This window comes from Staurois parvus, unplaced genomic scaffold (assembly GCF_062004578.1).
Source record: "Staurois parvus isolate SC_StPar_1 unplaced genomic scaffold, SC_StPar_1.0 ptg000059l, whole genome shotgun sequence".
Taxonomy (NCBI): domain Eukaryota; kingdom Metazoa; phylum Chordata; class Amphibia; order Anura; family Ranidae; genus Staurois; species Staurois parvus.
The window spans coordinates 17,038,237-17,064,684 of NW_028317855.1; the positions used below are offsets into that span (position 1 = coordinate 17,038,237).

General features: G+C 42.8%; 1 protein-coding gene across 4 annotated transcripts in view; it reads left to right on the top strand.

Moving 5' to 3' along the window:
* PHACTR2 (phosphatase and actin regulator 2) overlaps positions 1–26,448 on the top strand; it is a 259,221-nt gene that overhangs the window by 135,346 nt on the left and 97,427 nt on the right. The gene's annotated exons all lie outside the window — the stretch shown is intronic.

Here is a 26,448-nt window from a genome sequence, read left to right on the forward strand (position 1 = left end):
AGAGGGTCCAAAAATTCAATATAATTTCAGCTTTGAAAGGGTTAATCTTTAATAGCACCAGAATATTGCTGCTCTCACAACCAGCGGGCACTGGAAACTGTGAACACACAAACAAGTGAGAAGAGCGCTCAGGATCTGGTGCAATACCCTTTATTTTATAATAAAAACTAGATACAAATGCAGTCACAGGCAACAATTAATCTGAGCTTATCAATCATATCTCCCCTCCATGGTACTGTGCACCAAAGTCCTCTCACTGGCCTTGAAAGGAGCTCCAGCTGACAGTGTGGATATTGCAGCAGTCCTGGACCAAATGCAGTCATGGTTGTGCTTGATCTGATGAAGGCTGACAGTTCACTTGCACAGGAAGCTGTGCTTGGGGTCATGTGATGCGAGCAGCTGGCTGCTGATGGGGTGTGTAAGCTGTTGCTACAACAACATGTTTTGGAGGGTGTAGCCTCCTTTATCAAGTCCACCCAGCACCATTGTAGACATCTGTAAATAGCCTGATTTGGTATTGATGGATTAACCCTTCACAGACCCACGTGTGGCCAGATACTGACAGTGGTTCACAGTACCATGGCGAGGATATGTGATTGATAAGCTCTGATTCATTTTTGCTTGTTTTTATAAAATAAAGGGTCTTGCACCAGAGCCTGTGCACTCTTCTCTTTTGCTTGTGTGATATCAAAGGCATTCCTTTTTAATGGGCTGCATTTTTCTTTTGGGCTCCTGAACAGGCTGTACACACACTTTGGCCACAGAGCTGTCTGTAGAGCTACCTTTATTGAGTTGGAGAAGATGGAGTAGCTGTAGAAGCATGCTCTGTAAAACGTAGATCACTTTCTTTATTAACTCTGGGATTAGCAGTTTCTCAATTAAGTTCTCTGCGCAGATTACAATGTAAACCAAGGTTCGTATTTAAATGTAAGGTCACATTTTTATGAAGTTTCAACTTCACTTATGCCAGCCATCCTTTGAACAGAGCAAGCTATCACATGTAAATATCCCTTTTTTTAAATCCTGCAGAGCATAGTTTTTAACTGCAAATGACTGACCTGGCCAAATTCCCCAAGCCTGCTCAAAGAATGCTGGAATCTTTGATTGAACTCCTTGAACAGGTTGGTTTTCTGCCATCTAGCAGACCTAAAACAAAATTCCTTCTGCGAAGCGCAAATGTATAGCTGCATACCTAACATTCCTAAGTGCACAGACCAGTATGGGTTTATTTATTTTAGTTTGTTAGGCATGAGATAATTGTAGCCGTATTAGTGCACTTGCTACAGAAACAATTGAGTACTGGTGATACTTTTTTTATTTGCACTAACAAACAATTTTAAGGACAAACTATCGGGGAGTGTCCCCTTCTTCAGGTCAAAGCAGTACATGCAGTTTGTTAGGCAGATGACTGAATATATTCTTCTTATTCATGTGCACATGTCATACAACATGCTTGTGCTCAGCATACTGTGAAATATTTTTTGAGCGCTCACGTTTCCCTGCAGGTAGCAGGGTGGTTTATACTTTTACAAGACCACAGTGCCAAGGAGGACTGGTCGAAGCTTTTCATAAACAAATAGCTATTGGATGTCAGGCTGGGACAGAAGTGGGGTATTCAGGATCCCTTAGTTCCAGTTCAGTTAATACAGGATGCTTTACAACAGTGGCCCTGCTTAAACAGGACTTCATCAATGAGGGAAATTCACTTGGCTGTGCAGAAAGAATAGGTATCTTATGACATATCATGTGCTTTGATATGTTGCTACCTCAAACACTTCTCTACACGTCTCTTTATGTGCTACCATACGAATTCACAATCCAAAACTACAATGCAGGAAGTTAAAGGGCAGGGGATAATGGTTTTGATTGGGGGGGCTTATACACAGTTCAGAACATTGATTTTTAAGTAAGTATAGAGGAAATAATACACAGAAGAAATGAGCATTATTTACAATGTTATTAAAGATATCCACACCCCACCCCCCCTTTATAAAATGGCTCATAGTATGCGCACGTGAAAACATAAACAGTTATACTTGTCTATGTCTATATGACTCTTCATCAATTTTCCTTCTGCCTCTGTGCTTCCTGGGCCCTATCCTCTCACACCACCATTTTTAAAAATGTATTTTATGATTTTGCTAGTAGTATTGTTGGATGGCGCATGCACGAGCTGAGCACACGACTAGCGGTGCACTGAAATGAAAACAATACAAAAGATTTCAGAATGCACGTTGCCGAAAACCAAAATGTCTGCATATGTGTAGATGGGGAGGCTCAAATTTTTTTTGTATTTTTTTGTTTTTACTTTAATGTGTATTTTTATTTATTTTTTTTAACTTATGATTTTATTGCTATCACATAGAGGACCAATAGTCCCCCATGTGATAACATATGAGTGACAGGTCTTCTTTTTAGGGGTGGTGTGGGCAGTGTGTGCAAGGAAAGGGCAGGAGAGGAGCAGTGTATACAGTGAAGGAGCAGTGTATACACTCAGGCTCCCTCACTGGCTCCCCCTGTCACTGACAATTTTTAAATGTAATTACCAGATTTTTTTTCCCTTCACTATAGCTCCAAGAATGGGCTGTCATTCTCCCCTCTGCTAAAGGAAACTAAGGGGCGGGGTCACTGGGTAATGTCACTGGGTGACCCTGTCCCTTACTTTTCCTTTATATAGTGAATAGTTATATAGCTATAGTGAAGGGGAAAAAAAGGCTGTAATTGCACTGAAAAACAATGCTGGTTTTTGAAATATAATTGCTTTTTTTTTCCCTTCACTATAGCTCCGAGAATGAGCTGTCATTCTCCCCACCGCTAAGGGAAACTAAGGGCAGTGACATTACCCAGTGACCCCGCCCCTTATTTTCCTTTAGCAGAGGAGAGAATGACAGCTCATTCTTGGAGCTATAGTGAAGGGGAAAGAAAGTCGGTAATTACATTTAAAAACCGTCAGTGACATTTAACGGTATCTCACTATATACATTGCTCCTCTCCTGCCATATGCAGTACACTCAGGCCCCTGTTGGCACCTTTATCAGATAAAATTTTATTATCGGCAAAATGCTGATAGGGCTATTTTCGGCCAGTGTGTTTTGTTCAACGAAATTTCAGTGCATCCCTACACACAACATAATGTGCCTCATCTTATGCATACACCATTACATGCAACTGAATAAAGAAAAAAAAACTCTTCATGCTCGTTCACATATATGCGGATTGGATGTGGTTTGAACCGCATCAAATCCACATGACATGTGAAAAAGCATTGCTTCCTATGGTGCTTGTTCACATATGTCCAGTGCACTAGTGGTGCGAATTCAGTGCGGTTTTAAAAAGAGTACAATTTCTGAGCAGTGAGGTGCAGTCGGTCCAGGTGCAGATTACAGGCTATTGATTTCTATGGGAACCGCATATGTGTGAACAGGATAATCTTGAGAATTTATCCGGTCCTGAACCTGATGTAAACCTGATGTGAACCTGTGAATGACTACTGTATCAATTAGCTGTGAAACCTGATCTTCAATCCGCACCAGACATATGTGATTGAGCTTTTCCTTGGAAGAAGGATTTTTTTTTCCCTCACCAGCAGAATGTAATTTCATATAGTGCATACACAAGATGAGGTGCGTGCATTACATCATGTGCTTCATCTTGCACATGCGCAGTATGACAATAGTGCGAGATCTCGCAGTAAAGATTCAAGATCTCCCTGAAGGCAATGGTGACATTGCCTTTCCAGGTAGCATTTGTGTGGCCAGGCTACATCACCAGTGCCTGTGCATTCACGAAAACCAGGAAGTGGAAACAAAAAAAGGGAAGTAAAAACAAAAACGTTACTGGTGTTAGACAATGCTATAAACAAAAAAAAAATCTGACAAGTTTTAAAAATAAAACAATATTTTTGACTTTTTTGCTATAAAACATATTCAATAAAAAAAATACAATTTCTTCATAAATGTAGGCCAAGATGTATTCTGCTACATGTCTTTGCTAAAAAAAAAAAATCCCAGTAAGTGTATATTAATTGGTATGTGTGAAAGTTATAGCATCTACAAATGGTGGTGTATATATACGGGAATTTTGTATTTAAAATAGTTTTTTTTTTTTTTTTTTTTTTTATACTAGTAATGGCAGCAATCAGCGACTTATAGTGGGACTGCAGCGGGCATTCTGACATTGGGTGTGAACTGACTAACTAACCGTGACTTCGCAGTGACACTAATACAGTGATCAGTGCTAATAAAAGCACTGACACTGTACTAATGACACTGGGCAGTAAGGGGTTAACATCCAGAGTGATCAAAGGGCTAACTGTGTGCTGTGTGTGTTTTTACATTGTGTGCTGTTTTACTGCTGTGTAGAGAGATAGAAAGTAGCACGTCCATGCTAACAGGAGAGAGATCTGTGTTAGTTACACACAGATCTCTCCCCTCTCAGCTTCGCTGATGATCAGAGTTCTGGACGGGACTCACCAGCCGGGACCCGGTGATTGACATCCTAAGGAACCAATTGTGGCATGGGTAGGGAGGCATGCGTGCGTCCCCTACCCGGAAATTCAAAATCACGTATATTTACATGATTTTGCACAATGTGGCCACCCTGTAGCAGTACATCTGCTATGGGGTGGTCATCAAGTGGTTAAAGAGGAATTTTAATCTCATCTTAAAAATTACCAGAATGACACCTTAAAACTGGGTACACAGGGGCCAAAAATCGCCCAAAGACCCTTGATTCAGCAGGAACTGGCCTACTTTCAGCCCATGTGTACAGCTCCTTGTCCAGCGCATGCTAGAAAACTAGCATCCAATGGCTGTGAGCACTGATCCGTGTGTCCTGGCAGGGGCTGTCCCGTCAGTAGCCAATAGCTCAGCAGGGAGATCACCACACTAACATCAGATGTGTTAGTACGGCGACCTGTAAGGTTTTTCAACCTAGCAGGCTGACCAAAAAAAACCTTCCTGTGTGTAACCTTCATTAGACATGTTTAGTAATCGCAACCACAAACAGACACTTATAGATAATCAAAAGCATTTTATTCTCTGCATATTGTTTTTTCTTGCCCATTGTTCTCATGGTGGACATTTTCACTTGGGGCCGATGAGTCTATCTCCCCTTACTTCCTAAAACTCTGGAACATATTATAGTTCACACCATCTAAAGGGGAAGGCACTGGTGATGTGGCCTTTCTAAGATGCTTCTATGAGGCCCTGGATACATCACCAGAGCCTCACTGAACCAGGAAGTGGAAAAACAGTAATTGCAGGTTATAGCAAGAAAAGTTTAACCAATGAATGTAAGATTGTTTCTGAGCAGCATACTGATATGATTTTTGGTAAAAGAAGGGAAAAGGATTCTCTTTAAATAAATGTTTATAGCACAATCAGTCCTGTAAATTGCCCTATAAGCCCCTGCTGAAATAGGAAGTTGCAGTATTGTTGGCCCATCAGGCTTTGTTCCCTTGCACAGTGCTGTCAATCTAACACAAACAACTTGTGGATAGAAGGAGAAGGCAGAGGGATGGTTTCATTAATACACTGATGTGCTTTCAATTTCCAGTTATAGGCTGGGGAAGGTTCATGACCAAGCTTTATTACTTAAACCGCAGTGTGGAAAAGTGAGATAGCGGACTTGACTATACTGTTTGGCAGGAGTAAGTAAATATCAAGACTGATTGAACAGACTATTATTATTATTATTATTATTATTATACAGTATTTATAAAGCGCCAATAGTTCGCTCAGCGCTGTACATTACAAAGGGGGACAGAACATGTGACAGAACAATACCAATACAATGCAAAACATGAGGGGATCGAGGGCCCTGCTCTTTCAAGCTTACAATCTAGGAGGGAGGGGATGGTGGCACAGGAGGAGATAGCTGTGGGGGATGGAGTGGTAGGAAGAGTGGAGGAGGTCGGCAAGTTAGCAGGGGGCGGGGTAGGCTTCCCTGAAGAGATGGGTTTTCAGGGTGCGCCTAAAGGAGAGGAGAGTAGGTGATAATCTGATGGGTTGGGGCAGGGAGTTCCAGAGGATGGGTGACACCCTGGAGAAGTCCTGGAGGCGGGCATGGGAGGAGGAAACCAGGGAACTAGAGAGAAGGAGGTCTTGTGAGGAGCGGAGTGTGCGTGCTGGGCGGTACTTGGATATTAGGTCAGTGATGTAGTTCGGGGCAGTATGGTGGACAGCTTTGTACGTCAGCGTTAGGATTTTGAATTTGATCCGTTGCGCAATCGGAAGCCAGTGGAGGGATTGGCAGAGGGGGGTGGCGGAAACGGAGTGGTTGGAAAGGTGAATGAGTCTGGCAGCCGTATTCAGGATGGACTGAAGCGGGGATAGCCAGCGGCGAGGCAGGCCAGTGAGGAGGGAGTTGCAGTAGTCGAGTCGTGATATGATGAGGGAGTGGATGAGCTGTTTAGTGGTTTCTGGAGTTAGGAACGTGCGGATTTTGGCGCTGTTGCGGAGGTGGAGTCTGCACGAGTTTGTTAAAGAGTGGACTTGGGGCTGGAAGGATATGTTGGAGTCCAAAATGACACCAAGTACTCTGGCCTGCGGGGTGGGTTTGATGGTGGCGTTGTTGGACATGATGGAGAAGTCAATGGGGGGTGGTGTCCGGGCTGGAGGGAAGACAAGAAACTCTGTTTTGGAGAGGTTCAGTTTAAGGAAGTGGAGCGACATCCAGTCTGATATGTCGCTCAACAGGTGTGTGATTCGGGCGGAGACCGAGGGGGTGAGGTGGGGGGTTGAGAGATAGATTTGTGTGTCGTCGGCATAGAGGTGGTAGTTGAAGCCGTGAGAGTGTATGAGTTGGCCAAGGGAGGAGGTGTAGATGGAGAAGAGAAGGGGCCCGAGGACAGAGCCTTGAGGGACCCCAACAGAGAGGGGGAGTGAGAGGGAGGTGGTGGCATTATAGGTAACGCTGAAAGAGCGTTGTGACAGGTAGGATGAGAGCCAGGAGAGAGCAGAATCTCTGAGGCCGAGGGAGTGTAGTTTTTTGAGGAGGAGGGGGTGGTCGACTGTGTCAAAGGCCGCAGAGAGGTCAAGGAGTAGGAGCACTGAATAGTGGCCATTAGCTTTGGCGGTTAGCAGGTCGTTGGAGAGTCTGAGTAAGGCAGTTTCGGTGGAGTGTAGGGGACGGAAGCCGGACTGTAGGGGATCGAGGAGGTTGTTGTCGTTGAGGTGAGAGCATAGGCGGGCGTAGACTAGGCGCTCGAGGAGTTTAGATGTAAATGGGAGCAGGGAGATGGGTCTGAGGTTGTTCGGGTCATTGGGGTCCAGGGAGGGCTTTTTAAGTATGGGGGTGATGTGTGCATGTTTCAGAGGGGAAGGGAAAGTGCCGGAGGAGAGGGAGAGATTGAAGATGTGGGTGAGGGAGCGTAGGATGGAGGGGGAGGGAGGTTGTAGGAGTTGTGAGGGGATAGGGTCAAGGGGGCAGGTGGTGAGGCGGGCATCAGAGAGGATCTTGGAGACTTCTTCGATGGTAGTAAGGTCAAAGGTGCGGAGTGTTGGGGGAGCTTCAGTATGAGGAATGTAGGGTGGGGTGGGAGAGGAGGTCAGAGCAGTGGTGGGGCCGTGGGAGAGGGGTGTAGAGGGGGTAGCTGAGTGAGGGGGAAGGGGGTTGGAGGGAGTTTGAGCAGCGACGAAGTCCCTGTGGGTTATGTCGAGGGGGAGGGGGGATGAGGGGGTAGCTGTGTGAGAGGGGACGGGTTGAGAAGGCGTGTGAGTTGCGTCAATGTCCTTGCGAATTGTGTCAATCTTGTTTTTGAAGTGATTGGCAATCTCAAGGGCAGTGAGTGAGGTGCTGGGTGGAGGTGGGGGTGGCGAGAGTAGAGAGTTGAAGGTGGAGAAGAGTCGGCGAGGATTGGAGGAGAGGGCCTTGATGAGGGTCAGGAAGTAGGCTTGTTTGGCAGTATGGAGGGAGGAGGTGTAGGTGTGGAATGCAGATTTGTATCGGGTGAAGGCTTGTTGGGATTTGGTTTTGCGCCATAGTCGCTCCAGGGCACGACTGTGTCGTTTGAGGGTTTTGGTGTGATCAGTCTGCCAGGGCTGGAGCGGTCGGGGTCTGATGTTGCGTGTGGTTAAAGGCGCTAGTGAGTCAAGGGCTGTTGACAGCGCATTGTTGTAGGCTGTATATTCTTTGACAGGTTTGCATAGGTTTACTTCAATTTGTGTATTTACTTGCTTGCCTAAAAATCTGCTTTAATTTCCTCAAACTTATAACCTCTTTAGGACCATAAAGAAGAATTCCAGATACTAATATATATTTACAGTTACATCGGTCCAGCATGGACCAATCTAACTATATGCATATACCAAATATGTGGGTCCTTCTAGGAGCTTGAAACCATAGTAGACATTGCTACTTCAGTGACCTCCACTAGCTTCTGGGCCCTGTGCCATGCAACCACCCTGTTGCATTGTGAAAACAGTAGGTCGGTTGCTTGGAACAGTCTCCATTCAGAGGTCACTCCTTTTTTTATTTTTTTAATAAATGCAAAGCATTCTCTGTTCAGACAAGGTGGACAAGTGGGGCAGTGACGACACTCTACAGCTCGTCCAATGAGATAATGCTTTGCATTCATTTAGAACAGTGGTTCTCAACCTTTCTAACGCCGCGACCCCTTAATACAGTTCCTCATGTTGTGGTGACCCCCAACCATAAAATTATTTTCGTTGCTACTTCAGAACTGTAATTTTGCAGTGGGAGGAATAGTGCCCCATCATTGGTATCAGTGGGAGGAATAGTGCCCCATCACTGATGTCAGTGGGAGGAATAGTGTCCCAACGTTGGTATCAGTGGGAGGAATAGTGTCCCGCCATTGGTGTCAGTGGGAGGAATAGTGCCCCATTATTGGTATCAGTGGGAGGAATAGTGCCCCATCATTGGTATCAGTGGGAGGACTAGCGCCCCATCACTGATGTCAGTGGGAGGAATAGTGTCCCATCGTTGGTATCAGTGGGAGGAATAGTGCCCCATCGTTGGTGTCAGTGGGAGGAATAGTGCCCCATCATTGGTATCAGTGGGAGGAATAGTGCCCCATCATTGGTGTCAGTGGGAGGAATAGTGCCCCATCATTGGTGTCAGTGGGGGGAATAGTGCTCCATCATTGGTGTCAGTGGGAGGAATAGTGTCCCATCATTGGTGTCAGTGGGAGGAATAGTGCCCCATCATTGGTATCAGTGGGAGGAATAGTGTCCCATCATTGGTGTCAGTGGGAGGAATAGTGTCCCATCATTGGTGTCAGTGGGAGGAATAGTGCCCCATCATTGGTGTCAGTGGGAGGAATAGTGCCCCATCATTGGTGTCAGTGGGAGGAATAGTGCCCCATCATTGGTGTCAGTGGGAGGAATAGTGCCCCATCATTGGTATCAGTGGGAGGAATAGTGCCCCATCATTGGTGTCAGTGGGAGGAATAGTGCCCCATCATTGGTATCAGTGGGAGGAATAGTGCCTCATCATTGGTATCAGTGGGAGGAATAGTGCCCCATCATTGGTGTCAGTGGGGGGAGGAATAGTGCCCCATCATTGGTGTCAGTGGGGGGAGGAATAGTGCCCCATCATTGGTGTCAGTGGGGGGAGGAATAGTGCCCCATCGTTGGTGTCAGTGGGGGGAGGAATAGTGCCTATCATTGGTGTCAGTGGAGGGAGGAATAGTGCCCCATCGTTGGTGTCAGTGGGGGGAGGAATAGTGCCTATCGTTGGTGTCAGTGGGGGGAGGAATAGTGCCTATCATTGGTGTCAGTATTGGGAGGAATAGTGCCTATCATTGGTGCCAGTGGGAGGAATAGTGCCGCATCGTTGGTGTCAGTGGGGGGAGGAATAGTGCCTATCGTTGGTGTCAGTGGGGGGAGGAATAGTGCCCCATCGTTGGTGTCAGTGGGGGGAGGAATAGTGCCCCATCGTTGGTGTCAGTGGGGGGAGGAATAGTGCCCCATCGTTGGTGTCAGTGGGGGGAGGAATAGTGCCCCATCGTTGGTGTCAGTGGGGGGAGGAATAGTGCCCCATCGTTGGTGTCAGTGGGGGGAGGAATAGTGCCCCATCGTTGGTGTCAGTGGGGGGAGGAATAGTGCCCCATCGTTGGTGTCAGTGGGGGGAGGAATAGTGCCCCATCGTTGGTGTCAGTGGGGGGAGGAATAGTGCCCCATCGTTGGTGTCAGTGGGGGGAGGAATAGCGCCCCATCGTTGGTGTCAGTGGGGGGAGGAATAGCGCCCCATCGTTGGTGTCAGTGGGGGGAGGAATAGCTCCCCATCGTTGGTGTCAGTGGGGGGAGGAATAGCGCCCCATCGTTGGTGTCAGTGGGGGGAGGAATAGTGCCCCATCGTTGGTATTAGTGACACAAATGATGGGGCACTATTCCTCCCACTGACACCAATGATACTTACCTTGCTGACCCCTGCTCCAGCCTGGGCTCGCTCTCTCCCTCTCCCATCTACAGCCTGCAGAAGCAAAATTTGCACTTACCTGTCAGCTGTCTTCCTTCTCTGGCCTCTCTCCTCTTCACTCGGTCCTGCAGCTCCCTCGATCTTCTTCGATCTGCGCGCTCTGCCGCTCGGCTCCTCCTCTCCAAGCTCCACCTCCTCGCCGGTGATTGGCCGCCTGTGTGCCTCTCCTGAGCTACAGTTCCAGTGGCCAATCAGCGGCGAGGAGGCGGAGCTGTTGAGTGATCCCGGAGGTGTGGCCAGGTTACAGGGGCAGCATATCATCCCGCCCACAGATCGCGAGACAGAGCAGCGGTGTCTCGGTTCCTAAGACCATCGGAAATATGTTTTCCGATGGTCTTGGGCGACCCCTGGGAAATGGTCGTTCGACCCCCAAAGGGGTCGCGACCCCCAGGTTGAGAACCGCTGATTTAGAAGATGTAAAGCATTCACTGAATGGTGCCCATTTTATTTATTATTACAGGTACTTATATAGCACCGTCAATTTACACAGTGCTTTTACATATATTTATGCCTCCTCCCCCCCTCCACTGCCATATTTGGCACCTTTTGGGGGGGAGGGGGGAGCAGGTACCTGGTTTTGACAGGTACCCACTCCCACTTTCGGCTCAGTTTGCCATGGCAAAGTGAGCTGGAAGTTTGGCCCCCTCCTCCTCACTCCTACTCCTGGGAACCTTCACAGGTTGCAGGAGACTGCCGGACCAATTAGGAGGCGTAGCGCGACTCACACGTGTAGTGGGCATCGGGCTGTGAAGCCACAGTTGAGATGCCGGCGACGTGGAGGAGAGAAGGGGACGGTGCGGATGAGACCATCACTGGACTCTGGGACAGGTAAATGTGTTTATTAAAAGTCAGCAGCTACAAAAACTGTAGCTGCTGACTTTTAATAAACACAAAAACACCTTTATATAAAACTATCCATACCTAGAACTCTTCTTTAAGCTTTCTATCCAAGTTTTCCTGCTCTGTTATTTAGGCATGGGATGTTAATGGCTGGAGTAAAGTTCACTTGTGTTAATAAGCACCTAAAACAAAAGTGTGGGTATAAAAGTGCTAGTAAGCCAATCTGCATTATAAGACACAATGTAAAACTAGCTATTACTCATTTACAATAGTAATACAAAGGGCATTATGAGACCAAATGTGAATGATAACTGCAAACCTTATACAGAAATGGTAGGAATTGAGTATACTAGATGTGTGTGTTTGTTTGTGTATATATTTATTTATTTCAGGTACTTGTATAGTGCCGTCAATTTTACGCAGCGCTTTACACATATATATTGTACATTCACATCAGTCTCTAACCCCCAAGGGGTATACAATCGAAGGTCCCTAACTTACATTCATACATACACATACTAGGGCCAATTTAGACAGGATCCAATTAACCTACCAGCATGTCTTTGGAGTGTGGGAGGAAACCTGTGTACCGGTAGGAAAGCCACGCAGGCACAGGGAGAACATGCAAACTCCAGGCAGCTGGTGCCGTGGCTGGGATTCGAACCAACGACCCTAGTACTGCCAGGCGGAAGTGCTAACCATTTAGTGTGTGTGTGTGTCTGTATATGTGTTGTTTATATATAAGTGGCCCTGTTCTGTTTTCTCTTTCATTCCCAGATAAGTACAGGCGGGTAAAAAAAAAAATTATCAAAAAATTTGCTGTGTATTTTAAAATCTGAAGTGCAAGAACCTTTTTTTTGCCTTGGTACCAGCTTCTTACTATCCCCTCTTTAACAGAGCTCAAGAGAGAGCAAATGAGCACACAGAGTGATGATGTGTTAACAAGAAACATACCATCAATAGTAGAGAGTAGAGGAATCAAGATGAGCTCACCAGTCTGCTGCTTCTGCTTCACAGTCCAGTTTGAGGTTGGGGGCGGGGACAAGTCTTTGTTGTATTGCTTTACAGCAGTAGGGGACATTTTGGTCTCCAGGATGGCTGTGCTGTCTGGTAGGGCTGTGTAAAGCTCAGGGCTGGATGAAATGCAAATCTTTCAGCTCTGGGGTTCATTCACAACAGACATTTTACTGCAGGCCCCATGCAGGTCCATGTCTTCCACAGAGCACGGGGATGTGCAGGTGTTGCGTGCATCCCTGTGTCGGTGTCCCATTCATTTCTAGTGGACATGTGACTACACAGACACAGGCGTTGTGTCCTAATGACATGCGGGTGAGTGCAGGTGAACGTGTAAAACACCCTATATGATCCTTTAATATAGAACTATAGATAAAACTCTTTCATTTTGCATAGCGTAAGGGAGGGTTATGACCCCTGTCAGTTTTTTTTTCTGCCATCTGTGTCCCATTGGGAGATTTCCCTTCACTTCCTGTCCCATAGCCAAAACAGGAAGTGAGAGGATCCCTGGAAATTAAGGGAATCCCTTAAATTCACCAGAACTAGTGTCCCCGTTGGAATATTTCCCCTCTATTTTCACTTTTCTGGGGCAACCCAAAAAATGGGACTTTTTACTTTCACATGATAATGGTAAACAGGACAAATAGAGAGGGTGAATCGCCCTAATGGGGGGGGGGGGGGGGGCAGACTGTAATACAAACTGGCAGGCATTCTAATCCATCTCCACTGTGTCTAAAACATAACAAAAAGTTTTTGTATTTTGTTATACTCTTCCCGACCGCCCTATAGCAAAATACTGCTACAGGGCGGCAAGGGTGCGCAAAATCATATATATACGTGATTTTGCATTTCCCGGTAGGGGGCGTGCACAAGCTCTACCCGCACAAAGACATGTAGCAGAATATATTTTCGTGTAAATTTATGAAGAAATTAGATTTTTTTTACAATTTTTTTACTGGACATGTTTAATAGCAAAAAGTCAAAATTATTGTTTTTTTTTCTCAAAATTGTTGGTCTTTTTTTTTTTCTATAGCGCAAAAAATTAAAATGCGATCAAATACCACAGAAGGAAAGCTCTATTCGTGGGGAAAAAAAGGATGTAAATTTAATTTGGGTGCAGTGTTGCATGACCGCGCAATTGTCCGTTAAAGTAATGCAGCGCTCTGGCGCAAAAAAATGGCCTGGTCAGGAAGGGGGTAAATCCTCTGGAGGGCAAGTGGTTAAAAAGACAGGCTCATGTGTATGACTTAAAATATGAGGAGCTGTATATTGTCACTCCATAGCATGTCACAGCTAAGTCAAGTCTCATGTAAGCAACACTTGTCCTATGGTGATGACACTTGTATACCATATTGTATCTTCAGAACAGCAGCATAGCCACTATAGGACTAGATTACTAATGCCCTCCCCCTCTCTAGTCCTCACAGAATGTTATCAGTTGACTAGGTTTCTGGCAGGATCAACAGACATTGTTTGCACTTATCAAAAAGATATAGCAGTGAAGTTTTAATGGTGTATTTAACAAACCAAAGGGACACAGAAATGTATTATTAGGGTTTACATACTGCTGGCATTGGACACTATAAAAAGGTTTCTTTTAGACCTGTGTTCTACTGTCAGGGCTCATTCAGACAGGCACTCAGCCCCATATACTGTGTAGAGCGCTTTGTTTATTTTTCTGTTCTTTGGCTAAGCTGCGTGCAGACAGCCCATATTAGTGAATGGACAAGCATCTGTAATATGGACTCACCTGCATAGCCGAGTTTGACAGGTATGCAGGGACAAGTGCACAGACCTCAACACAGAGCCAGTGCATCCAGGTGACTTGTCCCTGTGTACCTGGTAAACCCAGTCCGTACAACCGATGCCTGTCCATTCACTAATATGGGCTGCCTGCATGTATCTCCGCGCCAGAACAGAAAAATAAACAAGGAATCTTCATTCTGTATGGGTCTCTGTACTCGTGTGAATGGGCCCTAACTCCGTTACAAGTTGGAAAAGGAAAAACTCTTGAACATTGGTTTACGGAACATAAACGAGGTACAGTATAGTCCGTTTTTCACTGCTGTAGGGAAAGTGCATACAGTGTCATCCCTGCCTTGTTCAGCTTACAGCAATGTTTGGGCTCAGTGCAGCAGACGGTCTAGTGAACTAACCAGAAGCAGACAAAAAAAAAAAATCCAGCACACACATACATGTGCACGCACACACAGGAAACCAACTGAAGTTAAAGAAACATTTTACATCATCTTGCAGTAACCTCTTCTCTAAGTTGCAAAATATTGGCAGACACAGTGGAAAAATATTAGTCTTATAAAACATTTGGAGTTGCCATCTTAAAATGGCTACAAGTTCACCAAAACCACAATGAAACAAAGTTGGTATGTAAAAAGAAATTTTAAGCAGTCCATTGTTAAGGATAGGTTTTATTTAGCCACAGCCACAGGGCTTAACTTGTGGTTTTTAAGTATAAGCCTAGAGCTGCAGTAAGAGTAATAGGACAAGATAGCAGCTACTCCTGGATATATTATGTTGTGTTCATTTCATCATTTCACGGACTGTGCAGAATATCTGCATAACCATACTGCCTGTAGCTGTTTACTAGATCTTCCTATGGTTTAACTGCCTAGTTTCACCTTATGAATGCTTTCTGCATAGTTAAGTAAGGTAACACTTCTTTTTTTTTTTTTTTTTTTTGATAGGGAGAGTTATCACATTTGTCAGGTTTTTTTTTTGGGGGGGGGGGGGTTGCCATTTTGTTCTATTGGGGAGATTTTCTTCACTTCCTGCCCCATAGCCACAACTGGAATTCAGAGGAAATCGCTCTAAAGTAAGGGAATTCCTGGGAGTCACGAAAACAGGGGTCCCCATTGAAAGATTTCCCTTCTATTGCTTTACTGGTGACCACTGAAGATTTTGGATTGTCTTTCACATTCAGTGATAACGGTCACCAGAATAAAGAGAAGGTAAAAATCCCTAACGGGCACAGGCTTCAATAAAACCCTGACAGGTGTTCTAATCCCTCAAGATTTTCTTTGCTTTTCTGGACAGGTCTTCATTTCAAAAGTTTAGTATAGCAATGTAGTTGCTTTAAAGTAGACCCAGCATCATATTTGTCTTCATGTTATGTGCATGCTTGCTACGTAATGTGTAACACTTTGAGGCATGTACTACTTCTCACAGAGATCATAGAACCCTTATGAAATGAACTTTTCTAGAAAGACTTCACCATTTTTGTTCAGACATCATTCAGGGTCTGCATCTACTTCTTGGTCCGATATCTTACATGAGAGATGACAGTAATGTAAGCCCAGTGCCTTTTGTATTCATGAAAGTCTAAAGGCCAGTTCACACTGGCACGTGCACGTTCCTGGGTGATCCCATGCAGTGTGGCTTCGACAGCCCATTCATTTGAATGGGCTGCAAAAAGCACTGGAAAGAGGAAAAAGTAGTGCAAGCACAACTTTTTCAGAATGCACTGCTCCAAAATGCATGGTAGTGCGGTACCATGTGGTTTGGTGACTGCAAATGCACTGCGTTTATAAGATGCATTTAAAATGCCATTACCAATTCATTGGCACCCACATGCCTCTCGCAAGGGCAGCTTGTTCATCTGCAGTGCAGAAAATGCTCATGGAACATACCTTTCCCATACCATGTTTTGCTGTGAATGGGCCCTGGGGCAGATCAGTCTTTACTTCAGCCTTAAGCCTTCAAAATAAGGATTGAAATTTCTGCTTAACCAGCCAACTTTTGATCCATCTATGGACAGGCCAGTTGTAGTGAAGTTGATCTAGTCGACAGTACAACTATTGATCGACTTCAGTACAACCAGCATGTTGGGTTCTGCTTGTACAATCACTGCCGCTGGCTATAGCCAGCAACTGACACCTGTAAAAGCTGCCTATATAATGTATGTTGAAATGGTCACTTGTCTTTGTTGGAAGTCCATGTGATTGATTGATAATACAGGAGAAGGGTTGGTAAAGCAGAACAGAGTGTTTTGTCATCCTATAACAGGAAGTGCCTTAGCAAGAACATTTATGGTAGGATCACTAGGTATTTAATAAAAAAAAAAAGTGTAGATTTTAAAATTAAAAGACTTTTGAAATAACATTTTGTTGAAGCCTTTATGTGATTTTTAGTAATGAGGTTTGTATACACGTTAAGATTCCTAAATAACAGTGCTCATGAATATATGTCAGATAGCAGTTTGTAGCCATTTGTCCTCTTTTCTCAATTGAGTTTTCTTCACTATCAGTTAGGCTGGCCATACATTTAGGTACGATTGATACTCTTGAATGCTCCCAGTCACCTCACAGATAAAGCTGCTATACACGGTTAGACATTGTTCACATGGTGTACACCCTGCAAGGGCTGTGTTTACCCGCACGGGAAAGCATAGATTTTCCATGCAGCTTCGTGCAGGCAGTCCCATTTATGTCAATTGGGATGCAGCATATGCTACATGGATGGCAAATTGGGAGCAGCAAGCTGAATGAAAGAACACTTGCAGATTCTTCCATGTAGTAACAGAAGATAGCTGGGAAGGCTGGTAATGTTTAAAATTTCAGATCAGTAAACATCCAACATCGCAAGTATCAGGCCATCACCATCAAACCAGCGGATAAAGGGGGAGCAGTTGTTGTGATGCATACAAACAAATACATACAAGAAGGCCAGAGGCAGCTGGAAAATTCCATCTACTATAAAAAACTGGATTATGATCTGACCCAGGACTTTACAAAGCAATTAAAAGATCTCAATAAAACACTTCCAGCCCACCTACATTCAGAACCTATAAATGCGATTCCGGATCATGCAGAAATCGGGGACTTCTACATGCTGCCCAAAATCCTCAAGCCAGGAAATCCAGGCAGATCCATCATAACAGGTATTTATTTATTACAGGTACTTATATAGTGCCGTCAATTTATGCAGCGCTTTACATATATATATATCGTACATTCACATCAGTCCCTAACCCTCAAGGGGTGTACAATCTAAGGTCCCTAACTTACATACTCATACTAGGGACAATTTAGACAGGATCCAATTAACCTACCAGCATGTCTTTGGAGTGTGGGAGGAACCAGAGTACCCAGAGGAAAGCCACGCAGGCACAGGAAGAACATGCAAACTACAGGCAGGTGGTGCCGTGGTTGGGATTCGAACCAATGGCCCTAGTACTGGCAGGCGGAAGTGCTAACCATTTAGCCACTGTGCTGCCCCAGGTATGAACACACCAAACAAATCTCTGGCTTTGTAGAAAATATTTTAAACCATTAGTCAAGAATACTGCTAGTTTCCTGCAAGACACAATTGACTTTCTGAACAAGATCATAACATACAGCAATTACCATCTAATACACTTCTAGTCACTATGGATGTAGTATCCCTGTATAGTAACATCCCTCACAAGGATGGATTAGCTGCATGTCACAGATCCTTATCATCCTCACCAAACCATAAATACACTGCTGAGGATGTTACACAGCTCATTGAATTCATACTTACACACAACTACTTTGCTTTCAAAAAAGACCTCTATCTTCAATGTTTGGATACTGCTATGGGAAGTAAAATGGCCCCCCAATATGCCAATTTTTTATGGCTGACATGGAGGAAAAATTCCTGAACAGCATGGAACACAAACCATACAGATACTATTGCTATATTGATGATATTTTCATCATATGGACAGAAGGTGAAGAAAACCTAAAACCATTTTACTCATTGATCAACACTTTTCATCCATCAATCAAACTAAAAATGGAATACTCAAACACGTCAACTTCCTAGACACCACAGTATACATCAGGGATGAAACGCTTCACACCTCAATATACAGGAAACCCACTGACAGATGCAACTACCTCCACAGTTCTGGCTCCCACCCCCAACACACAAAACGTGCCATCATGCACAGGCCATTGGATACCACTGAATATGTTCTGACCCAAGAGACAGAGATAAACATCTCGGGACACGAGCAGACTGCTTCCATAAGAAAGGTTACAAGGACAAAATTATCAACACCAGCATAAACACAGCCTTGAGAGGCCAAAGAGAAAATCTACTTCAGTACAAAGAGAAAAAAAACAAACAACCGTGTACCTCTAGTAACTACATACAACCCAGCACTAGAAGAAATAAGAAAAATAATCAAAGATTTACAACCCATCATAACAGAGGATGGAACTCTGAAAGAAATATTCCAGCAACCACAAATACTGGCCTTCAGACAACCCCCCAACCTCAGAAATAAACTAATCGGTAGGAAACTTCCTTCTGATTATGATGTCACAAATACTGGAAGCAAACCCCGCAATAAGAAACGCTGCAAACTGAGCAACCAAATCAATCCATCAAAAAGTGTCAGACACTCAAAAGGGATCTTTAATATCTCCGGATCATACAGCTGCACCTCCAGTAATGTTGTGTACCTTATTCTGTGCAGAAAATGTAGCAAAGGATCTTATGTTGGCGAAACAGGGCAGAAGTTTCAAACAAGGATGAATATGCACAGACCATCAAAGAACATAAAGAAGATGACTTCTGCACACCTGTAGGACACCATTTCACACAACCAGACCACACAATGGGAGACATCAATGTTTTAGTTCTTAAAGGAAATTTCAAAACTTTACAGAAAAGGAAAACTTTTGAACTAAGAATGATATTTCTATTTGACACAAGAGATAATGTCCTTGATTTGGACATGGGATTCCTCATTCATTATACAACAGTTTTACGACCCCCTCTGTGAGTGTTGTCCCCCCCCCCCCCCCCCAGTCTTTGCTTTTGCTCTGTCTTATCTCTAGTCTAATCCTAGTTTTAAAACCATTGCTGTGTACATTTGTGTTTCTTTCTGGGGGGTTTTTTTCTCCCCCTTTCAACATCTCTTTTAACATGCTGCTAAAACTTTGTGAAGTAGTACTGCCTGGACCTTGAAGAAGGGGACCTTCCCCCGAAAGCTTGTCCTCAAAATTGTATGTTAGTGCAAATGAAAAAAGTATCACGGACAGTACTCAATTATTGTTTCTAGATCAGTACACAGGAATTTATAAGGACTCAAGTTTTCTGGCAAAATTAACAAGTATTTTCCTGCGCTTGCTGAAAATGTTCTGAACATGGAAAAATAAAACTAATGCAGCCACCACATATGAGGGCTGTTAAGCTGCAATGTATTTCATGTTTGTTCTTCAGCTTAGATAGCAGCAGTGGTTACGTTCAGATTTTACTAGCTGAACTTGCAAACCATTCCTAGTGTGAATCAGAAAACAACTATTTGTGTGACTATGTCCCACACCCCTGGATCTTCTTCAGAGGTCTATTTTCATACCACAGATGGCATGAGAAATATAAATGAGGAAGCTTGTTTTCATAGCAGCTGACTGAATGGACACTGAAATTAGGTTAGGCAGGGGATTTTCTGCTGTATCAGTATTTTGTAAATACATTAAGAAGCTTTTTTGATTAACAAAAAGTTCTACAGAAAAGTAGAGAACTTACCCATAGTGACAATTGTGTTGTCAGAGAATAAACAATTAAACTGACTGGTTGCTATTGGGAAGGTCTCAATTTTCGCACAGAACATTCATTTCTCATATTTTTATAAATATGCCACAGTTGACTTGCTAGGTAAAGACATGTCTGAATTATTTCATTACAAAATTATATTACTGTTGCCATTATAGAAATGCAGAAGAATAAATATGTGTCCTATCACGCTTGCATTGTTGGAGGTGGTTTGAGGAGGGAAAAAGGTTTGTCTAAACCTCCACAAGACTGGTAAATAAAACTGGGACAGTCTCTTAGGCCCCTTTCACATGGGCATAGCTTCTGACTCATAGTCCATGGTGGGTCGATTTCACACTGCTTCTTTCACACTAGCAGCAGTACCTACTGGCCTTCAAAAAGTGAATTCCTGATTGGGTTGGTAACAAACAGCAGCTAGCCTGGGATCTGAAACTTAGTGGAAGTAGCGCTACTACCGCAAAAGGACAAATAACTTCCCAGCTGCTTTTCGCAAACAAACCTGCTGGGGATCTGTCATTTAGCAACCATTGTGCAGCAGTAGTGTTACTAACACAAATGACAGATCCCTGATCAGTTGCTGTTTGCAAACAAACCAGCCAAGGATCTGTCATTTAGCAGCGATAGCACTACAGCCACGCAATGCATACTAAATGACAGATGATAGGCTGGATTGTTAACAAAGATTAGCTGGCTGGTCATCTGTCCTTTATTGGCAGTAGTGCTACCTTCACTAAATGATAGATCCCAAGCCAGCTGCTGCTTGTAAACAAACAAAAATTACATCTTTAGCTGGCTGGCCAGGAATTCCTGGGTGACATCATTTACCATTTGTGATCATAGAAGTCACCCAGGATTCTTGGCCAGCCAGCTAAAGATGTAATTTTGTAGCCATAGTGCAGAGGGACAAGATGGTTCTAAGGACTCTAACTCCCATTCATATATAAACATACTAGGGCCAATTTTAGACAGGAGCCATTTAACCTACTAGCATGTTTTTGGAGTATGGGAGGAAACCGGAGTACCCAAAAAAACACACACAGGCACAGGGAGAACATGCAAACTCCAGGCAGCTAGTGCCATGTTTGGGATTCAAGTCAATGACCCTACTGCTGCCAGACAGAAGGGCTAACCATTTCGTCATTCTGTTGTATCTAGGGACTCTCAAAGATCGCTTTGCCACTTCCTCTGCTTTTTACCATCTTGATTTTAGTTATTGCATAACAAATCCTAATGATGTGAAATATCTCAGATTCCATCAAAATATGTAAACTTCTAAATACATATTTGTAGAAGCTATTAATAGCTTCTTTGACAGGCTGTGGCCCTTTCATATATACAGATTAATGCATGAGACCAGAGAACACATGGTTTGCTGTATTCAAGATGGGAAATATGAGTGACATTAGAATTCAAAATAATTAGATATTAGGTGTCAAGAATTTGTTCTTGAAACCCCTCTTTGCTCTTGCAAGCCCAACAGATCATAAGGTAGTGTGCATTTTGGACCTGGCTTTAACTGCATGAGATGTGCAAGTGCTATAGCACAGTATAACATTTCTTGTAGTATAACATATTGGATGCATTACTTCAAATGTAAATTCAGGGCTGGTGAAGAATTACAATCCTGCTGAATGATATATTGCAGCCATATGACCCTTCATTTTTTTTCAAAGGCTGAGAAAATAAAATTCTCTGTGTTCATGCATAGACCACAAGTAATGGTATTGGTATTTAGTAACTACTCAAGGTGTAAGTAAAATCAAACTGTTTGAATATAGCGGAGAAGAGTTAGGGCTCATGTACACTGCAGCTGATAAACTCACGTTCAGGAGCTGTTCAACGGTTTTTTTCAGCAGCCCCTGAACTCTCCCTAATGTTTGTGTCCATTTACACTATGTCGTTGACAGGCAGTTGAGTTTACAGTTGTTTTTTTGAACGCACCAAACTTGCATAAAGGAGTAGATTTTATCAGCGTTTCAAATGCTTGTAAACGTGTATAAAAGCGGCTAACCACATTTATAAGCGTTTGCATTTAGAAGCGTTTAACTGTTCCATATCCAAATGCTGTCCAGAGCCTTTTTTCATGCTCAGAAATGCATGCAAACTGTTTTCCATGTATTCAAATGGACCTAGCACACCAGCACAGTCAGTTCCAGGTTTTGCATGAAGGAAAAAATGGTAAAACGTGCCGCATTATGCTCATGATGGGATCCATAGTGAATATACCCAGAAAAGACAGGTAATCTCAACACATACTGCTCTCTCTGCTTCTGTTCTCTATTCCTCTCAAAATGTCTGAAATAGTTAATTTTTTACTGTTTTTCAGTGCATTCTGGGCATTTTGGAAGGTCTCCTGATGTTATCTTTAAAAAACGCTTCTAAACGCAAACGCAGTATGCAAACGTAGCTAAACAGACGATTTTTAACCTACGTTTTCCAGCAGTCAGTTTCCATCGTTCAGAAGTGTTTTCTAAACGTCCCGTGTACATGGAGCCTTAGACCCTCTGCCAAGTTTTAATTTCAGTCTGTAACTCAAATACAATTGGCTGAAACAAAAAAGAAAAACTATCATCCGGGCATCATAAAAATGCAGATCATATCTGAAACTGCTGTTTGCATTTGCTACGTGTATGAGCTTGAGTAATTGTCATCTAAGATTTGTGACAAAAGTAACAAAGGCCTAAAGAAATATTTACTCATAATAGAACGCATTGCCCCTTTATTTTAATGCGCTAAGCAAGGGAAAATCCTAAATTTTAGAGTTGCCATGAGAGCAAGGGGAGGGGATATCTTCCAATGGGAACAAAGGTTTTGGTGACAAAGGTTTAAGATTGGAATACAGCCCACTTAGGTAAGATTTCCTGTCACTTCCTGTTGTCTTAACCACCTCCCGATGGTAGTGCAGGGTTGGGTAGCCGTTTAGAAACGGCCTCCCCGCACCCTGCTTGTGCGCGCTCCCTGGGAGCGCGCAGCACCGCGATTCGCTGCCCGCTGTGCCCTCCGGACACAATGAAACACCGATCATCGGATGGGACCTCTGTGCAAGGTGCCAATCATGTGATCACTGATTGGCCAATCAGTGATCACATGCAAAGTAGTAAGCAAGATGTCACTTGTGACATCATTGGTTACTACGTGTGAAATCTGTGAATGATCACAGAGGTCACATGGTACAAGGCTATTCACAACAGCCTTGTACCATGTGACAAGCTGTGACCAATCACAGCTCACTCAGTAGTTCTCAATGGCTGCAAGAATGCAGACAGAGAGAAAGAGAAATGATTGTTTTTACATCCTATATGGGTGTAAAAGCAATCGGTGTAAAAAAAAAAAATCTTCATCTCCCCCCACAAGTAGTACAGTGTTCCTATGGTGACACTGTACTGCTAGGGTGACAGTATGTAAAAAAAAAAAAAACGTAAATAATATAAAAATGTAAACAAAATGTTTAAATATTATAATTTTGGGTTATAAACTAATTTGGCTTCTTTTTTCTTTTTTTTTACTAAGAAGATAACGGAATAAACTTTGGCCAAGATTTATGATGAAATATTATTTATTTGCTAAATTTTATAAGAAAAACACTTTTTTCAAAATTTTTGGACTTTTTCATTTATATAGCAAAAAAAATAAAAATCCCAGCGGTGAATAAATAACACCAAAATAAAGTTTTATCTGTCTCAAAAAAGGTAAAAAATTCATATGGGTACAGTGTTGCATAATCGCGCAATTGTCATTCAAAGTGTGATCGCGCTGAAAGCTGAAAATTGCCCTGGACAGGAAGGGGGTAAAAGTGGTTAAGACTGAAATTTTGCACCATTAGTGGGTTCATGTGGCCATCGAATTTGAGTGATCAGGCACGTTGGAATTTTTTTAAAAACTAAGGAATTTCTAATCAATGATGGGAGAATCATATGGGAAATATATATAAAAGTGATGCAGCGCTATAACTAGTAATAGTAATAGCGCTGCATCACTTTTATATTTATTTGTACGATAGTTCCTATTTGGTATAGGTTAGATGCTGGCTGCTTTTTAGTTGAGTCTAGTATCTACCATAAAAGCACAGGAGGACATTTTTATATTTCATATGGGAAATACAACTGAAAAAGAAATAAGCATGAACTGTGACCTGGAAAGAAAAGGAGATGAGATTCCCAGCCACGAAAAAAGGCTTGGTTAGTCGATTTTCGAAATCAACGGTGGCACTGTCGGATTACAAAATGCACAAAACAGATTTTTTTAAAGAAAATTAATTTAGAATTTGACCCATGTATGGCCTGGCCTGCCTTAGTTTTGAAGATTCGTTGTTAATTGCAGGTTGCAAGATGTGCATTTCTCCATGTAGTCAAATTACTCAAATTCAAAATTCTTCACTTCCTCCCTGTGTGGCTTCACACTTTACAGTGCAGTTGAAACCATTGCCTTATGTTTCATGTTGCTATATTTAAAATGCATTTTAAAGCAAGTATCAAAATGCATTATGAGTAAATATTTCTTTCCTGTGTCAGATTTCTTTAGGCCTTTTTGTTACTTTTGTCACAAATTTTGGATGACATGGGGGTTTATTTACTAAAGCTGGAGAGTGCAAAATCAGGCTCACTTCTGCATAGAAACCAATCAGCTTCCAGGTTTTATTGCCAAAGTTTAACTGAGCAAGCTGAGGTTACCAGCTGATTGGTTTCTATGCAGAAGTGAGTCAAATTTTGCAATCTCCAGCTTTGGTAAATAAACCCCATAGACTCAAGCAAATACAAACCACTATTACGTATATAATCAGTGTGTTCTGCTATTTGGATGATAGCTTTTTTCTTATAGGTTTCAGCCAAATTTTTATGGGTGTCACTTTTGCTACATTCATAGATATGAGTGAGATCTTTAGTACATTAGCCAGCTGAACAGCAATAGTGGAAGGAAATTATTATTATTATTTTTTTTTTTAAATCTGTCTTTTTCTTTCTATTTTTTTTTTGGCTGAGTGAATTCATGTTTGCTTAAACATAGGGAATTATACCTGAGGTAAAAGTAGTTATAAAATGTCAACGTGTGTTTTAAAAAGTAGTATTGGTTTGGGTTGTTGGATGAATAATGGTTTAGAAAGTTTATATGACTCATAATCTGTATCCTAAGAGATTATGTGAAAGATTATGTTTAACCTGATGAGAAAATTAACCACCTGACCTCCAGAAGGATTTACCTTCATGACCAGGCCATTTTTTGCTTTTAGCACTGCTGTATTTTAACTGCTAATTGTGCGGTCATGCAGCACTGTACCTAGATGAAATTTATAGCACGTTTAACACAAAAATAGCTTTTTTCCTCTATTTATATAAAAGGAAAAAGACCAAACATTTTGGGAAAAATATTTTCTGTTATAAAACATATCCAAGAAAAAAAAATCATAAATTTGGACCAAAATGTATTCTGCTACATGACTTTGGTAAAAAAAAATTAGTGAATTATGATTGGTTTGTGTGAAAATGATTGTGTCTACAAACTATGGTGTGTATATATACTGGAATTTTTATTTATACTTGTATTGGTGGTGATCAGTGACAATCTAACACTGGCTGGGAGGTACACTAACTGACACAGGCATGACCAATGACACTAATACAGTGATTAGTGCTAATACTATACACTGTCACAATAATAATGACACTGGCTGGGAAGGGGTTAACATCTAGGGGCGATCAAAGGGTTTACTGTGTGCCTAACTGTGTAATATGTGCTGATTTTTACTAAACATCTGTTTTTTCCTTGCTTTGCAGGGAGAAAAAACAAATAGATTGTTCCATCTGTATAGAGCCCTGTGTTGTTGGTCAACACAGGGCTCTAAACTGTGATTGGATACAGCCAATCAGTAGGTCTCAGACAAAAATCATTGGCTGAAACCTGCTGACTAAATCCCCCTATGTCCAGTTACAGCAGTAGTCGGCCAGGGGGCACGCACACACCCCGAACCCAGAAGCCAGTGCTGACGTACAGGTGCATGATTGTGCCTCTATGAGCCGCCCATCCGCAATAAAATGCAGACAGGTGGCCAGCATGTGGTTAATAAGAAAAAACAGCAATAGATAGCATCATAGCTCTCGACTGTCCCTCATTGAGACTAAATCCTTCTTTCCCTCATCCTGCCTCAGCTGTCCCTCTTTTTGGTCTGATTCAAAATCTTTTCAAAATCTGATTCAAAGTCTATTCAAAATCTTATTACCAAGAGTGTCATTCTGCACTAAATGTTTCATCCAACCTCTATACTACTGCTTTTGTTATTTTGAAAAGCTGATATAAAGGAAAAATAGAGATTAAAGAAAACATTTGTGTGGTTTAGTCAATCATTTTCTGCATATTAGACCTTTGGGCTCCATATAACAGGGGACGTGGCAGAAACGTGTCCTTTGCCTACATACTGTGTGTTCAAAAAAAGTTGGGAGGTATGGATGAGATACTTGAGGAAATGTGCTATGCATCTCTCCTACATCTCACTGTAGCTTATGTTGCCAGCAAAGTAACTATGTAGTGGCTATGTAAGAAACTACTAAAGGAAAATAAGGAGAGGTTTTTGAAACAGAAGCAAGAAAGAGAATGGACAAAAAGAAGCTAGGAGAAGGG